Source organism: Notolepis coatsorum (assembly GCF_963971535.1).
Source record: "Notolepis coatsorum genome assembly, chromosome: 16".
NCBI lineage: Eukaryota > Metazoa > Chordata > Actinopteri > Aulopiformes > Paralepididae > Notolepis > Notolepis coatsorum.
This window is the reverse complement of record NC_140180.1, coordinates 102,781,745-102,797,223: the sequence shown is the minus strand read 5'-3', so window position 1 is coordinate 102,797,223 and position 15,479 is coordinate 102,781,745.

The following is a 15,479-nucleotide window of genomic DNA, read 5'->3' as shown; positions in this document are numbered from 1 at the left end:
GATAGTAGTGTTGCAGACGGACAGTTGGTAAGCATGCACTCATGTGTGTGGTGAAACACAGATGAGTGCATGCAATAGCAACTGTACATTTTGAAAAATTAAAGATAGAGCTAATAGCGATAGCAACTGAACATTTTGAAAGATTAAAGATAGAGTTGATAGCGGATCTATTTGAGGCACAGGGGCGGCGCAAGAGGGTCACGTCCTCCCGTCTTAGTCACGGGACATTCAACACTCCGGTCGTTGCTCAGGGACAGCCGGAGACAGGGGGAAGGGGGGTGGCGCAGAGAGGGTCGCGAACTCCCCGACATCATCGCGGGACATCCGGCACTCCGGTCACCACTACGAGACCTCCGAAGACAGGGGGGCACGCAGAGGGGGTCGCAATCTCCCGGCCTTCGTCACGGGACGTCCAACACTCCGGTCAACACTCCAGGACAGCAAGTCATAGGAAGACAGGGAGACGGGACAGGCGTTAGACAGCTCATGAGATTGTAGTAGGCGGACATAGCAATAGATACAAGTGGTAGGCATATATGTGAATGGAGTAGATATATGAAGTAAGCGTATTATGTGAATAGAATAGAAGTACTTAACCCAGCAATGAAACCGCGTTGACTGTTAATCTGTTAACAGTCTGTTAATCAGTTGACAGGACCACGGACAGACGGCGGTGAATAACTGATCCAATGCCTCGGAGGTGCATGTAGAGCAGTCACTACAAGCTTGGCCAAGATGAATGCAAATAAATGAAAGAATGCAAGCACTCCCAGACATACCCCACGCGAAGGTAAGGAAAAACTCACTAAAACCTAACAATAGGGAAAAAAAAGCTCCACAGGCAATGTGGAGGAGAGAAACCTTAGAAGGGCCGTTCAAGGGGGGGATCTCCCTTCTTAGATGTCGGTGATAGTAGTGTTGCAGACGGACAGTTGGTAAGCATGCACTCATGTGTGTGGTGAAACACAGATGAGTGCATGCAATAGCAACTGTACATTTTGAAAAATTAAAGATAGAGCTAATAGCGATAGCACTGAACATTTTGAAAGATTAAAGATAGAGTTGATAGCGGATCTATTTGAGGCACAGGGGCGGCGCAAGAGGGTCACGTCCTCCCCGTCTTAGTCACGGGACATTCAACACTCCGGTCGTTGCTCAGGGACAGCCGGAGACAGGGGGAAGGGGGGGTGGCGCAGAGAGGGTCGCGAACTCCCCGACATCATCGCGGGACATCCGGCACTCCGGTCACCACTACGAGACCTCCGAAGACAGGGGGGCACGCAGAGGGGGTCGCAATCTCCCGGCCTTCGTCACGGGACGTCCAACACTCCGGTCAACACTCCAGGACAGCAAGTCATAGGAAGACAGGGAGACGGGACAGGCGTTAGACAGCTCATGAGATTGTAGTAGGCGGACATAGCAATAGATACAAGTGGTAGGCATATATGTGAATGGAGTAGATATATGAAGTAAGCGTATTATGTGAATAGAATAGAAGTACTTAACCCAGCAATGAAACCGCGTTGACTGTTAATCTGTTAACAGTCTGTTAATCAGTTGACAGGACCACGGACAGACGGCGGTGAATAACTGATCCAATGCCTCGGAGGTGCATGTAGAGCAGTCACTACAAGCTTGGCCAAGACCCCGAGGCATCCATCACCTTGGTCAGCGCCAGGAGACGGGTACTCAGAGAGAAGGGGGAGGGAGGGGGGGGGGGGGGGGGGGGGGGGGGGGAGGGGGGGGGGGGGGGGGGGAGAAGAGTTAGAGAGTTCCCATGTTTGTGGTGCTGCAAAGGAGCAGACATGTAGTACCCTGTAGTGCCATGTAGTACCCCGTAGTGCCATGTAGTACCCTATAGTACCCCATAGTGCCATGTAGTACCCCATAGTATCCTGTAGTACCCTGTAGTACCAGCTATATCTGTCTATGTTGTCTAAGATGTATGTATGTCTATGTGTGTGCACATGCATTTGTGTATGTGTGTGTACCCAACTATATCTGTGCATGATACGTGTGTGCATGTGTGTGTGTGCGTGTGTGTGTGTGTGCGTGTGTGCGTGTGCGCGTGTGCGTGCGTGTGTGCGGTGTGTGTGTGTGTGCGTGTGTACGTGTGTGTGTGTGTGTGTGTGTGTGTGTGTGTGTGTGTGTGTGTAGGTGTGTGTGGGTAAGTGTACATGGCATGCATTTGTGTATCTGTGTGTGTGTATGTTACCAGCTGTATCTGTCTATGTTGTCTAAGATGTATGTATGTCTATGTGTGTGCACATGCATTTGTGTATGTGTGTGTACCCAACTATATCTGTGCATGATACGTGTGTGTGTGCGTGTGTGCGTGTGCGTGTGTGTGTGTGTGTGCACGTGCGCGTGTGCGTGCGTGTGTGCGGTGTGTGTGCGTGTGTGCGTGTGTGTGTGTGTGTGTGTGTGTGTGTGTGTGTGTGTGTGTGTGTGTGTGTGTGTGTGTGTGTGTGTGTGTGTGTGTGTGTGTGTGTGTGTGTGTGTGTGTGCCAAGCTGTGTTTGTGTACTGTAACTATGACAAAGGGACTTGTCAGGCCCTTAATTAGCCGGGCAGGCGTTTGTTAACTTTTCAATATTTGATAAATCCCTCATGCCACCAACAGATAAATGTTGGCTAAATGACTAATGAGAGAACAAACAGATAAATCTACATGAGCTCCAGTCTGCGGTCCAGGTCAGTCGTCTGTTCTCACCACAAGCTCCACAATCATTAAACCACATCAGTGTTATTCAGAGAGCCGCTGTAAACCAACACGCATCCATGACGTAGATCCTGGATTCTTAAATGATCGGTCTGAGTCCTGTATTAATATGTCTGAGTCCGAGTACCACAACAAACTAATGTGGGTCCCTGAACTAAAGACCAACTAAACAATGTGATACCCTAGTGGTTGATATGTTATCACGCTGACCAATGTTCCCTCTAATTTTTTTTCGGTCTGAGCAAACACTCAAACCTCCTGAGCAGACATCAGCAACTACTGAGTAACATATGTCACCTGCCGATTAATATTAACATACAAATCTATACATTTAGCTGATACACAGAAATAATACAAAAAGGCATATTATATGCCTTAATCAAATATCTATTTGACCATTGATTGATGATACAGAGCAAAGTCCTTACTTTGGCCAGGTTGGCGGCGGTGTGAGTCGTGTCACTAACTTTTGTCTTTTTAGGAGGCTGACTCGTCATTATTTTATTAAGTGAATTATCATGCGTGTGAGGTTTTGCCCGCTGCTCACCACCTTTTCTCTGTTTCTTTAAAGCCTACTGTTAGAAATTCCCTTCTCACTCACTCTCTCTAGCCCCCACCCTCTCGTTCTTTACTCTCGTTTACTCTCAGTGGCCACACCTGGACTATTATCAATTACCTCTCGCACCTGTGGTGGCAGGCTAATTAGTTCCCCTGTGGGCTTTAAATACCAGGGCTCTTCCCCTCGTTTCGGCGTGGGGTCGTGTTGTATTCATGCTGAGTCATATTCTCTAACATCTAGACTCTTTCGGGAGATCCTCTGGTCTACCAATGCTGTAAGATGGATCTCTCCAGCCTTGAGATGTTTGCTCCAGCCTTCGTCTGCTGTCGCCGTAGCCTGTGGAGGAGACTGTTCTGCGCTCCCTGTAACTTCCACGGGAGGCACCCCAGCGCTCCACTGCAGACCCCAGCGCAGCTGTTCGTCCTGACGCACATCTAGACCAACGCGCATCTCCCGGACCCTCGGGCTTGGCACGCTCTCCAGTCACCAGCGCGCAACGCGCATCTTCAAGGGCTTTGGCCACCTGTCGCCGTTTGCCTGGAGGGAGACATTGTACTGCGCTCTCTAATTCTCTACGGGAGGTATTCCAGTGTTCCACTCCAGACCAGCGCGCCAGATGCGCTCAAGCCTTCGCCACCTGCCGCCGTTTGCCTGGAGGGAGACACTGTACTGCGCTCTCTAATCCTCTACGGGAGGTATTCCAGTGTTCCACTTCAGACCTTCGAGCTTGGCACGCTCCTCCGTACCAGCGCACGGACGCGCATCTTCCAGACCTTCGAGCTTGGCACGCTCCTCCGTACCAGCGCACTGACGCGCATCTTCCAGACCTTCGAGCTTGGCACGCTCCTCCGTACCAGCGCACAGACGCGCATCTTCCAGACCTTCGAGCTTGGCACGCTCTCCAGACCTCAGCGCGCCGACGCGCATCTTCCAGACCTTCGTGCTTGGCACACTCCTCCTCGCAGACGCACCCCGAGGCGTCTCTCGGTTCCGACGCGCACACCAAGGTGTGGCGCGCACTCTGTTCCTCGGCTCCGACAGCGGCTACCCGGTGGACGACACCCTCGCCACCGCCACTGTTCCGACGCGCACACCAAGGTGTGGCGCGCACTCTGTTCCTCGGCTCCGACAGCGGCTACCCGGTGGACGACACCCTCGCCACCGCCACTGTTCCGACGCGCACACCAAGGTGTGGCGCGCACTCTGTCCCTCGGCTCCGACAGCGGCTACCCGGTGGACGACATCCTCGCCACCGCCGTTGTTCCAGCACTCTGTTCCTCGGCTCCGACAGCGGCTACCCGGTGGACGACATCCTCGCCACCGCCGTTGTTCCAGCGCTCTCTTCCTCGGCTCGGACAGCCAGCCACCCGGTGGCGATGCCCTCGCCCCGTTGCTGTCCCTGTACCATTACGCATACGCCTGGGTGAGTTTTGATTGTGATGTCACTCACCCAGCGTAGTGCCCTTGCCCCCGTTCCCGCTGCTGTCCCTGTACCTTTACGCATACGCCTGGGTGAGTTTTGATTGTGATGTCACTCACTCAGCGTAATGCTTTTTGCCCCCGTTCCCGCTGCTGTCCCTGTACCTTTACGCATACGCCTGGGTGAGTTTTGATTGTGATGTCACTCACTCAGCGTAATGCTTTTTGCCCCCGTTCCCGCTGCTGTCCCTGTACCTTTACGCATACGCCTGGGTGAGTTTTGATTGTGATGTCACTCACTCAGCGTAATGCCTCTTGCCCCCGTTCCCGCTGCTGTCCCTGTACCTTTACGCATACGCCTGGGTGAGTTTTGATTGTGATGTCACTCACTCAGCGTAATGCCCCTTGCCCTCGTCCCGCTGCTGTTCCCCAGCGTATTGCCTCCTTTAGTTCTCACTTAGTTATTAGTTTGGACATTTCATCTCCCACTCTGTTTTGTTCTCTCGTGGATATTATTTTGGACATTCCATCTCCCACTGTGTGTTTGTTCACACGAAGATAGTATTTACTTTGTTACTTTGTTATTTGGACTGTTCTGCATCTGCTCTGTTTTTTCCCTTTGAATATTAACCCTCTCCTCTGTTCTGCAGAGCGGCCCAGATGTTTTCCCACCAGTCCCCAGTTCCTCCCTGTCCCCAGCCCGCCTCCGCGGTCCTCTGTCCCCAGTTCCTCCCTGTCCCCAGCCCGCCTCCGCGGGCCTCTGTTCCCTCTGTCACCAGAACCTGGCCCTCTGTTCCCCAGAACCTGTTCCTTATGTTCCCCAGTACCTGTCCCTCTGTCCCTAGTTCTCCTAGTCCCTAGTCCTCTATCCCTAGTTCTCCTAGTCCCTAGTCCTCTATCCCTAGCTCTCCTAGTCCCTAGTCCTCTGTCCCAAGGCGTTCCCTTAACCTTCCCTTAGGCGTTCCCTTTACCTTCCCATAGTGTTCCCTTTTCCTGCCCGCCTCTTAAAGGCACTTTACCTTCCCCTCTTGTGTTATTCCAGTGTTTTGTGTTTTCTCCCTTAAAGGGACAGTGCCCTTTTTCCCTGTTCTAAATAAATATCTGTTTCTTGGCAAACCATCATACCTGTCTTGTGTTGTGCGATTGGGGTCGGTTACAAACCATAACAGTACGACCCCACCAAATCGACGACCCCAGCCAGCACAGACGGTGTATGTTGGGTTTGCCTTTTTTTTTCTTGTTCCCTCTAGCTCCCCTGTTAGCCCTGTTAGCTCCCCTGTTAGCTTGTTAGTCTCCCCTCTAGCTCCCCTGTTAGCCCTGTTAGCTTCCCTGTTTGCCCAGTTTAGCTTCCCTGTTAGTCCTGTTTAGCTCCCTTGTTAGCCTGTTACTCCCCTGTTTAGCTTGTTAGTCTCCCCGGTTAGCTCCCCTGTTTGCTTCCCGTTTTGCCCTGTTTGACCCCCCTGGCAGCTAACCCAGTCCCTCAGCAGAGCCCCTGTCTGCTAGCTTAGCCCCGGCTGCTAGCACAGCCTCTATGTTTATGCAGCCCTTGCTGCTGGCATAGGCCCTGTAGCTAGCCATGCCCTGGCGGCTAACCCAGTTTCCCTCTGCATGGCCCCGGTCTGCTAGCTTGGCCCCGGCTGTTAGCACAGCCTCTATGTTAATGCAGCCTTGCAGCTGGCATAGGCCCTGTAGCTAGCCAGGCCCAAGCAGCTAACCCGGTCCCTCTGCATGGCCTCCACTTTTTTGTGTAGTTTATCCCACTGCTAGGACTGCCCTTTCAGCTAGCAAGGTCAGTTTTTCTCACACAGCTAGGACTGTCCTTCCAGCTAGCTTGTGCTCTCATGCTGGTCCAGCCCTGTCTGCCAGCCTAGCCCCGGCAGCTAGCGCAGCCTCTATGTTGATGTAGCAGTACAGCTAGCATAGGCCCTGTAGCTATCAGTGCCCTGGCAGCTACCCTTTCCCTCTGCTAGCCTGGCTCCGGCAGCTTGCGCAGCCTCTATGTTGATGTAGCAGTACAGCTAGCATAGGCCCTGTAGCTATCAGTGCCCTGGCAGCTAACCTTCCCTCTGCTAGCCCTTTCCCGGTGCTTCCATGGTTACCCCTTAGCTACCCTGCTTGCCCCTCAGTTCCTCTAGACCAGTTGCTCTAGACCAGTTCTCTAGACCCAGTTCCTCTAGACCAGTTTCTCTAGACCAGTTCTCTAAACCAGTTCTCTAGACCAGTTCTCTTGCCCAGTTCGCTAGACTAGTTCTCTAGACCCAGTTCCTCTAGACCAGTTGCCCCTCTGCTACCCTAGTTACCCCTCGGCGACCCTGTTTCTTTTGCTGGCCCCACTCTTGTGGTGGCTTCCCCTGCTGGCTTGGCCAGTACCTCTTGTTTTGCCCCCTGCCACTCTGTCTGTATTTGTTTTGGGTCGCCGGGTGGCTCCCGTTGAGGGGGGGGTACTGTGAGGTTTTGCCCGCTGCTCACCACCTTTTCTCTGTTTCTTTAAAGCCTACTGTTAGAAATTCCCTTCTCACTCACTCTCTCTAGCCCCCACCCTCTCGTTCTTTACTCTCGTTTACTCTCAGTGGCCACACCTGGACTATTATCAATTACCTCTCGCACCTGTGGTGGCAGGCTAATTAGTTCCCCTGTGGGCTTTAAATACCAGGGCTCTTCCCCTCGTTTCGGCGTGGGGTCGTGTTGTATTCATGCTGAGTCATATTCTCTAACATCTAGACTCTTTCGGGAGATCCTCTGGTCTACCAATGCTGTAAGATGGATCTCTCCAGCCTTGAGATGTTTGCTCCAGCCTTCGTCTGCTGTCGCCGTAGCCTGTGGAGGAGACTGTTCTGCGCTCCCTGTAACTTCCACGGGAGGCACCCCAGCGCTCCACTGCAGACCCCAGCGCAGCTGTTCGTCCTGACGCACATCTAGACCAACGCGCATCTCCCGGACCCTCGGGCTTGGCACGCTCTCCAGTCACCAGCGCGCAACGCGCATCTTCAAGGGCTTTGGCCACCTGTCGCCGTTTGCCTGGAGGGAGACATTGTACTGCGCTCTCTAATTCTCTACGGGAGGTATTCCAGTGTTCCACTCCAGACCAGCGCGCCAGATGCGCTCAAGCCTTCGCCACCTGCCGCCGTTTGCCTGGAGGGAGACACTGTACTGCGCTCTCTAATCCTCTACGGGAGGTATTCCAGTGTTCCACTTCAGACCTTCGAGCTTGGCACGCTCCTCCGTACCAGCGCACGGACGCGCATCTTCCAGACCTTCGAGCTTGGCACGCTCCTCCGTACCAGCGCACTGACGCGCATCTTCCAGACCTTCGAGCTTGGCACGCTCCTCCGTACCAGCGCACAGACGCGCATCTTCCAGACCTTCGAGCTTGGCACGCTCTCCAGACCTCAGCGCGCCGACGCGCATCTTCCAGACCTTCGTGCTTGGCACACTCCTCCTCGCAGACGCACCCCGAGGCGTCTCTCGGTTCCGACGCGCACACCAAGGTGTGGCGCGCACTCTGTTCCTCGGCTCCGACAGCGGCTACCCGGTGGACGACACCCTCGCCACCGCCACTGTTCCGACGCGCACACCAAGGTGTGGCGCGCACTCTGTTCCTCGGCTCCGACAGCGGCTACCCGGTGGACGACACCCTCGCCACCGCCACTGTTCCGACGCGCACACCAAGGTGTGGCGCGCACTCTGTCCCTCGGCTCCGACAGCGGCTACCCGGTGGACGACATCCTCGCCACCGCCGTTGTTCCAGCACTCTGTTCCTCGGCTCCGACAGCGGCTACCCGGTGGACGACATCCTCGCCACCGCCGTTGTACCAGCGCTCTCTTCCTCGGCTCGGACAGCCAGCCACCCGGTGGCGATGCCCTCGCCCCGTTGCTGTCCCTGTACCATTACGCATACGCCTGGGTGAGTTTTGATTGTGATGTCACTCACCCAGCGTAGTGCCCTTGCCCCCGTTCCCGCTGCTGTCCCTGTACCTTTACGCATACGCCTGGGTGAGTTTTGATTGTGATGTCACTCACTCAGCGTAATGCTTTTTGCCCCCGTTCCCGCTGCTGTCCCTGTACCTTTACGCATACGCCTGGGTGAGTTTTGATTGTGATGTCACTCACTCAGCGTAATGCTTTTTGCCCCCGTTCCCGCTGCTGTCCCTGTACCTTTACGCATACGCCTGGGTGAGTTTTGATTGTGATGTCACTCACTCAGCGTAATGCCTCTTGCCCCCGTTCCCGCTGCTGTCCCTGTACCTTTACGCATACGCCTGGGTGAGTTTTGATTGTGATGTCACTCACTCAGCGTAATGCCCCTTGCCCTCGTCCCGCTGCTGTTCCCCAGCGTATTGCCTCCTTTAGTTCTCACTTAGTTATTAGTTTGGACATTTCATCTCCCACTCTGTTTTGTTCTCTCGTGGATATTATTTTGGACATTCCATCTCCCACTGTGTGTTTGTTCACACGAAGATAGTATTTACTTTGTTACTTTGTTATTTGGACTGTTCTGCATCTGCTCTGTTTTTTCCCTTTGAATATTAACCCTCTCCTCTGTTCTGCAGAGCGGCCCAGATGTTTTCCCACCAGTCCCCAGTTCCTCCCTGTCCCCAGCCCGCCTCCGCGGTCCTCTGTCCCCAGTTCCTCCCTGTCCCCAGCCCGCCTCCGCGGGCCTCTGTTCCCTCTGTCACCAGAACCTGGCCCTCTGTTCCCCAGAACCTGTTCCTTATGTTCCCCAGTACCTGTCCCTCTGTCCCTAGTTCTCCTAGTCCCTAGTCCTCTATCCCTAGTTCTCCTAGTCCCTAGTCCTCTATCCCTAGCTCTCCTAGTCCCTAGTCCTCTGTCCCAAGGCGTTCCCTTAACCTTCCCTTAGGCGTTCCCTTTACCTTCCCATAGTGTTCCCTTTTCCTGCCCGCCTCTTAAAGGCACTTTACCTTCCCCTCTTGTGTTATTCCAGTGTTTTGTGTTTTCTCCCTTAAAGGGACAGTGCCCTTTTTCCCTGTTCTAAATAAATATCTGTTTCTTGGCAAACCATCATACCTGTCTTGTGTTGTGCGATTGGGGTCGGTTACAAACCATAACAGTACGACCCCACCAAATCGACGACCCCAGCCAGCACAGACGGTGTATGTTGGGTTTGCCTTTTTTTTTCTTGTTCCCTCTAGCTCCCCTGTTAGCCCTGTTAGCTCCCCTGTTAGCTTGTTAGTCTCCCCTCTAGCTCCCCTGTTAGCCCTGTTAGCTTCCCTGTTTGCCCAGTTTAGCTTCCCTGTTAGTCCTGTTTAGCTCCCTTGTTAGCCTGTTACTCCCCTGTTTAGCTTGTTAGTCTCCCCGGTTAGCTCCCCTGTTTGCTTCCCGTTTTGCCCTGTTTGACCCCCCTGGCAGCTAACCCAGTCCCTCAGCAGAGCCCCTGTCTGCTAGCTTAGCCCCGGCTGCTAGCACAGCCTCTATGTTTATGCAGCCCTTGCTGCTGGCATAGGCCCTGTAGCTAGCCATGCCCTGGCGGCTAACCCAGTTTCCCTCTGCATGGCCCCGGTCTGCTAGCTTGGCCCCGGCTGTTAGCACAGCCTCTATGTTAATGCAGCCTTGCAGCTGGCATAGGCCCTGTAGCTAGCCAGGCCCAAGCAGCTAACCCGGTCCCTCTGCATGGCCTCCACTTTTTTGTGTAGTTTATCCCACTGCTAGGACTGCCCTTTCAGCTAGCAAGGTCAGTTTTTCTCACACAGCTAGGACTGTCCTTCCAGCTAGCTTGTGCTCTCATGCTGGTCCAGCCCTGTCTGCCAGCCTAGCCCCGGCAGCTAGCGCAGCCTCTATGTTGATGTAGCAGTACAGCTAGCATAGGCCCTGTAGCTATCAGTGCCCTGGCAGCTACCCTTTCCCTCTGCTAGCCTGGCTCCGGCAGCTTGCGCAGCCTCTATGTTGATGTAGCAGTACAGCTAGCATAGGCCCTGTAGCTATCAGTGCCCTGGCAGCTAACCTTCCCTCTGCTAGCCCTTTCCCGGTGCTTCCATGGTTACCCCTTAGCTACCCTGCTTGCCCCTCAGTTCCTCTAGACCAGTTGCTCTAGACCAGTTCTCTAGACCCAGTTCCTCTAGACCAGTTTCTCTAGACCAGTTCTCTAAACCAGTTCTCTAGACCAGTTCTCTTGCCCAGTTCGCTAGACTAGTTCTCTAGACCCAGTTCCTCTAGACCAGTTGCCCCTCTGCTACCCTAGTTACCCCTCGGCGACCCTGTTTCTTTTGCTGGCCCCACTCTTGTGGTGGCTTCCCCTGCTGGCTTGGCCAGTACCTCTTGTTTTGCCCCCTGCCACTCTGTCTGTATTTGTTTTGGGTCGCCGGGTGGCTCCCGTTGAGGGGGGGGTACTGTGAGGTTTTGCCCGCTGCTCACCACCTTTTCTCTGTTTCTTTAAAGCCTACTGTTAGAAATTCCCTTCTCACTCACTCTCTCTAGCCCCCACCCTCTCGTTCTTTACTCTCGTTTACTCTCAGTGGCCACACCTGGACTATTATCAATTACCTCTCGCACCTGTGGTGGCAGGCTAATTAGTTCCCCTGTGGGCTTTAAATACCAGGGCTCTTCCCCTCGTTTCGGCGTGGGGTCGTGTTGTATTCATGCTGAGTCATATTCTCTAACATCTAGACTCTTTCGGGAGATCCTCTGGTCTACCAATGCTGTAAGATGGATCTCTCCAGCCTTGAGATGTTTGCTCCAGCCTTCGTCTGCTGTCGCCGTAGCCTGTGGAGGAGACTGTTCTGCGCTCCCTGTAACTTCCACGGGAGGCACCCCAGCGCTCCACTGCAGACCCCAGCGCAGCTGTTCGTCATGACGCACATCTAGACCAACGCGCATCTCCCGGACCCTCGGGCTTGGCACGCTCTCCAGTCACCAGCGCGCAACGCGCATCTTCAAGGGCTTTGGCCACCTGTCGCCGTTTGCCTGGAGGGAGACATTGTACTGCGCTCTCTAATTCTCTACGGGAGGTATTCCAGTGTTCCACTCCAGACCAGCGCGCCAGATGCGCTCAAGCCTTCGCCACCTGCCGCCGTTTGCCTGGAGGGAGACACTGTACTGCGCTCTCTAATCCTCTACGGGAGGTATTCCAGTGTTCCACTTCAGACCTTCGAGCTTGGCACGCTCCTCCGTACCAGCGCACGGACGCGCATCTTCCAGACCTTCGAGCTTGGCACGCTCCTCCGTACCAGCGCACTGACGCGCATCTTCCAGACCTTCGAGCTTGGCACGCTCCTCCGTACCAGCGCACAGACGCGCATCTTCCAGACCTTCGAGCTTGGCACGCTCTCCAGACCTCAGCGCGCCGACGCGCATCTTCCAGACCTTCGTGCTTGGCACACTCCTCCTCGCAGACGCACCCCGAGGCGTCTCTCGGTTCCGACGCGCACACCAAGGTGTGGCGCGCACTCTGTTCCTCGGCTCCGACAGCGGCTACCCGGTGGACGACACCCTCGCCACCGCCACTGTTCCGACGCGCACACCAAGGTGTGGCGCGCACTCTGTTCCTCGGCTCCGACAGCGGCTACCCGGTGGACGACACCCTCGCCACCGCCACTGTTCCGACGCGCACACCAAGGTGTGGCGCGCACTCTGTCCCTCGGCTCCGACAGCGGCTACCCGGTGGACGACATCCTCGCCACCGCCGTTGTTCCAGCACTCTGTTCCTCGGCTCCGACAGCGGCTACCCGGTGGACGACATCCTCGCCACCGCCGTTGTACCAGCGCTCTCTTCCTCGGCTCGGACAGCCAGCCACCCGGTGGCGATGCCCTCGCCCCGTTGCTGTCCCTGTACCATTACGCATACGCCTGGGTGAGTTTTGATTGTGATGTCACTCACCCAGCGTAGTGCCCTTGCCCCCGTTCCCGCTGCTGTCCCTGTACCTTTACGCATACGCCTGGGTGAGTTTTGATTGTGATGTCACTCACTCAGCGTAATGCTTTTTGCCCCCGTTCCCGCTGCTGTCCCTGTACCTTTACGCATACGCCTGGGTGAGTTTTGATTGTGATGTCACTCACTCAGCGTAATGCTTTTTGCCCCCGTTCCCGCTGCTGTCCCTGTACCTTTACGCATACGCCTGGGTGAGTTTTGATTGTGATGTCACTCACTCAGCGTAATGCCTCTTGCCCCCGTTCCCGCTGCTGTCCCTGTACCTTTACGCATACGCCTGGGTGAGTTTTGATTGTGATGTCACTCACTCAGCGTAATGCCCCTTGCCCTCGTCCCGCTGCTGTTCCCCAGCGTATTGCCTCCTTTAGTTCTCACTTAGTTATTAGTTTGGACATTTCATCTCCCACTCTGTTTTGTTCTCTCGTGGATATTATTTTGGACATTCCATCTCCCACTGTGTGTTTGTTCACACGAAGATAGTATTTACTTTGTTACTTTGTTATTTGGACTGTTCTGCATCTGCTCTGTTTTTTCCCTTTGAATATTAACCCTCTCCTCTGTTCTGCAGAGCGGCCCAGATGTTTTCCCACCAGTCCCCAGTTCCTCCCTGTCCCCAGCCCGCCTCCGCGGTCCTCTGTCCCCAGTTCCTCCCTGTCCCCAGCCCGCCTCCGCGGGCCTCTGTTCCCTCTGTCACCAGAACCTGGCCCTCTGTTCCCCAGAACCTGTTCCTTATGTTCCCCAGTACCTGTCCCTCTGTCCCTAGTTCTCCTAGTCCCTAGTCCTCTATCCCTAGTTCTCCTAGTCCCTAGTCCTCTATCCCTAGCTCTCCTAGTCCCTAGTCCTCTGTCCCAAGGCGTTCCCTTAACCTTCCCTTAGGCGTTCCCTTTACCTTCCCATAGTGTTCCCTTTTCCTGCCCGCCTCTTAAAGGCACTTTACCTTCCCCTCTTGTGTTATTCCAGTGTTTTGTGTTTTCTCCCTTAAAGGGACAGTGCCCTTTTTCCCTGTTCTAAATAAATATCTGTTTCTTGGCAAACCATCATACCTGTCTTGTGTTGTGCGATTGGGGTCGGTTACAAACCATAACAATGCGACTTCATGTGTGACCATATTGTGACCATATTGAAGACACTCTGCCTTCAGTCTCAAGATACTTAATGATACTCATAGTTTACTCAAAGATGTCTTATCATTTTAATATATTTAAAGTATGACTCCTCTGTATGGATATAAAATCATTGTTTATATTATTTATTTTATAACAAAATAATATCTCTCTATAACCAAAGTTACTCAACCTTTATTAGACACAGAAACATATGGTCAAGCTTTGCACGCGTTGCACTCCGCTTCCAATTAGTCTCGACCGGGACGGTAAATTGGGAATTTTCTCTGCAGTTCACGCGCACGCACAGGCGCACCTTAGAGGGAACATTGACGCTGATCCAATCTGTGAAGTCAGAGTACCACTTTAGAGGGACTGTCAAAGAAGAAAGCAGGCACTCTGACATCACAGATGGGCTGGGGGAGTGTGCAGCCAGTTGGCTGGCTGGTTGGTTGATTGCTTGGTTGGCTGGCTGGTTGATTGCTTGGTTGGCTGGCTGGTTGATTGCTTGATTGGTTGGTTGCCTGGTTGGCTGTCTGGCTGGTTGCCTGGCTGGTTGGTTGACTGGAAGGCTGGCTGGTTGGTTGGTTGGTTGGTTGGTTGGCTGGCTGGCCGATTGATTGATTGGTTGTTTTGCTGGGTGGCTGTTTGGTTGGTTGGTTGGCTGGCTGGCTGGCTGGCTGGCTGGTTGGTTGGTTTGTAGGCTGGCTGGCTGGCTGGTTGGTTGGTTGGCTGTCTGGTTGATTGGTTGGCTGGCTGGCTGGCTGGCTGGCTGGCTGGCTGGCTGGCTGGCTGGCTGGCTGGCTGGCTGGCTGGCTGGCTGGCTGTTTGGTTGGCTGGCTGGCTGGCTGGCTGGCTGGCTGGCTGGCTGGCTGGCTGGCTGGCTGGCTGGCTGGCTGGCTGGCTGGCTGGCTGGCTGGCTGGCTGGCTGGCTTGGTGGGTGGCTGTTTGGTTGGCTGGCTGGCTTGGTGGGTGGCTGTTTGGTTGGCTGGCTGGCTGGTTGACTGACTGACTCACTGGTTGGTGCGTGGCTAGCTGGCTGGCTGGCTGATTCACAAAAGTGTCCCCACCCTCTAGCGATCACAGTTTTGGTTGGCTGTCTGATTGATTGATTGATTGATTGATTGATTGATTGATTGATTGATTGATTGATTTATTGATTTATTGATTGGTTGCAGGGCTTGACATAAACTTTTTGGCTCAACAGCCACTGTGGCTAGTGGTTTTCTAAAGGCACTAGCCACTCAGCATTTTCACCAGCCAAAAATCCCCATGCTTGCGCCCCCGCCCAAAAAATTATAAATATAGGTAATTGGACAATGTAACTGCATGCATTTGTTTGGACATAAGATTTTATTTGAACAGAAACATCTAAAATAACATCTACTCCAAAATGTCAGTAGTGTGGTGTGTGCTAAAATAACATCTAATCCAAAGTGTCAATAGTGTGGTGTGCGATAAAATAACATCTAATCCAATAACATCTGTCCCCACCCATCCATCCCACCCCACCCACCCAAGGGATCAAATGTCCTCCAAGCTTTCATCTGAATCTTCATCCTGCTGCTGATTCCTCCTCTGCTGGTCTCTCTGGCCTTCGAGACCGGATGCTATCCAAATGCCACAATTCAATGGCTGCAACTGGATCAAAGTCCTTCATTGAAGCAGAGGACAGCTGCACAGTCAGCAAGTCTGACAGGGTCTGGCTCTTCAGACATGACCGCCAGTCACTCTTCACCTGCTTCATGGCACGAGACGTGCACCGTTTGACAGTGATATGCACAGCATATTTGCC